We start from the raw sequence: 2,499 nt of genomic DNA on the forward strand, positions 1-2,499 counted from the left end.
ATACAAAGAAATTAAATACTGATACATGCTATAACATAGGTGAGTCTTGAAAGCTTTGGAGATCCTGAGTATGATCCCTAGTACTGGAAAGGGGGTCCCTAGAAATGCAAAAAAAAAAAAAAAAAAAAAAAAAAAAAAAGTAAATTTTATTTCATGTTTGCTGTATGTTTTAACCAACTGATTTTGTTGTTGTTGTTGTTGTTGTTATTGTTCTGGTTATTGTGGTGTGGATCATGTGAACATTTAACAAACATGATTTCTAGTTTATGTGATCAGGCTCAGAGCTTTCCCAGGATTTCTGCCCATTTCTACTTGGATTTCCTTTGCTTGAGGCAATTTAGTGGGCTCCCAGGATCAAGCCTTCAGAGGGAAGGTGCTGGGAGATGGTGCTCAGAGTCACCATCCTTAGTGGTGGGACTTGTGTTCCCATCTGTCTCTAGTTGTAGGCCATGAAGGTCATGACCACAGGCCCTTCACCCAACCCCGAGGACTCTTCAGGCCCACTGTCGCCAGTGTCACATCTGGGACTCCCCTGACCACATAGATGGCTCTGTACAGCTCTGGCAGCAGCTCAGGCCTGCAAGCAACTCCGAGGCTAACTCGGACCTTCGCACCCAGGGAGACCAAGCTTCACTTCTGCACCGAGTCCTGTACTAAGCAGGGCTGCAGACCTCCAGGTTCCTGCCACCCTTCTGGTCTCACATGCATCTTCCTGGAGGTGGCAGGCCCTCCCCTGGTGGCTTTCTTAGGTATGCAGATGTCTGGGAGTGAGCTAGCAAGTGTTGGAGGGGAAGTTGTTGGGAACAGTAGCTGGGATGGAGCAGAGGGAAAAACTGAGTGGGGTGCAGCTGCAGCAGACACCTCCAGATTCCTCGGGGAGCTTGGAATGGTGTGCCTTGCAGTCCTCCTGAGTGGAGGCAAGGGGGCTGCTCCCTCTTCTTTCACAGAGGATCATTTTTATGCCATAGAGGAGGCAGAGTCCTGGGCAAGGTCTCCCCCGGGGGAGGGGCTCAGGTGAGACCATCAGCAAACGGCACTCTTGGAAGATGGGGCATCTGGTCCTCAAGGGGAGGATGTAGGCGGCCCCTAGCCTAGCAGTACCTAAACCATGTGGCATGGGGGACCAGTTTCACGGGAAGAAATCATTACATTTTATAATGGCTGATACACTGTGTCAGCTTAGAAGTTTAACTCAGCAGGGGGCCAGGGCGACCTGACTTTGTAACAACTTCATCCTGTGCAGGAGGGTAGGAGGTGGTGCAAGTGCTACACCTGCCCTAGGGCAAGTAGCCCGCTTGTATGCAGGGAAGAAAGGTCGCCTGCTCTTCCCTTTTTAGCTCTTGTTGCTTTTGCTGTCTTCTGCTGCCTTGCACTGCTGTCCCTGTGCCATGCCACCTTGCCTTGGAGCCAGCTGATTATGGACTGAAACCTCCACGATCCGTGATCTAAATAAACCCTTTCTTTCTTGATTTTGGGTGTCAAACACTTGTTTTTTTCTCAGAAATGAGAGAAAAGTGACTAAGACACATTTATTGTGTACTTTTTTTTTGGCAGAACCAGGGATTTAACTCAGGCCCTTATTCTACTGAGCTATCTCCCCGGCCCCCTGTGCACTTTGTTGCTAGTGTTGGTCTGTATTTGTATCTTAAAAAATTATTCTTATAGTGTTATTGATGGGATCTGCATTAAATGTATCAATTCAAGAAGAACAATCACTTTCATACTATTTAACATTCCTCTCCATTGATATATTTTGTCTTACCATTTATTCAAATACTTTACAACTCTCAATAAAATTTTACGGTTTGCTTTGCATATACTTTTTCTGCATGCGCTTTTGTAATGGAACAGAACAGCAGCACCTGTCCTGGAGCCCAGACACGGAGAAGAGATTCAGTGATTCTGTGCAGGAGACAGGCAGATGGCAGCAAGGGGCTCATTCTGTCCTTTGGTCACATTCACAAAAGGGACATCTTTCAAATGACACAATTATCTGAGATTATAATGAAAATCAAGGAATCAGTGTAAAAATAAAGCTGTGAACTATATACAAAGAAATTAAATACTGATACATGCTATAACATAGGTGAGTCTTGAAAGCTTTGGAGATCCTGAGTATGATCCCTAGTACTGGAAAGGGGGGAGGGAACATGCTATGTAGAACATGCTACATACAAAGGTTACATGTTACATGATATTTGATTTGTATAAACATACCAGGAAAGGCAAATCCGTTGAAAGAAAGAAGTAATTAGCAGGGGTTGGTAGAAGAGGTGCTGTGGGCTGACTTCTTAACGGACATCTGGTTTCCTTGTAGGATGATGGAATATTCTGGAACTACGTAGAGGGGATGGTTCCACGACGCTGTGAGTTGCTCAATGCCACTGAATTGAATGTTCTCAAATGATTAAAATAGTGAATTTTATGCTTTGTACTTTATCACATACAACCAAGGATGTGAGAAACCTGGAGAACATGGGCACAAGGTGTCCCTTTATT

General features: G+C 45.1%; 1 long non-coding RNA gene across 1 annotated transcript in view; it reads left to right on the top strand.

The window, feature by feature from the left end:
- Positions 1-1,370, top strand: part of LOC111815640 — a 4,953-nt gene extending 3,583 nt beyond the window's left edge. Inside the window, exons 2-3 of the long non-coding RNA XR_002820309.1 lie at positions 447-749; positions 1,338-1,370. This is a non-coding gene — a long non-coding RNA (uncharacterized LOC111815640). The remainder of the gene's footprint in view (positions 1-446; positions 750-1,337) is intronic.
- Positions 1,371-2,499: the final 1,129 nt, after the last annotated feature.

The sequence above is a fragment of the Octodon degus genome, unplaced genomic scaffold, assembly GCF_000260255.1.
Source record: "Octodon degus isolate 3935 unplaced genomic scaffold, OctDeg1.0 scaffold00019, whole genome shotgun sequence".
Taxonomy (NCBI): Eukaryota; Metazoa; Chordata; class Mammalia; order Rodentia; family Octodontidae; genus Octodon; species Octodon degus.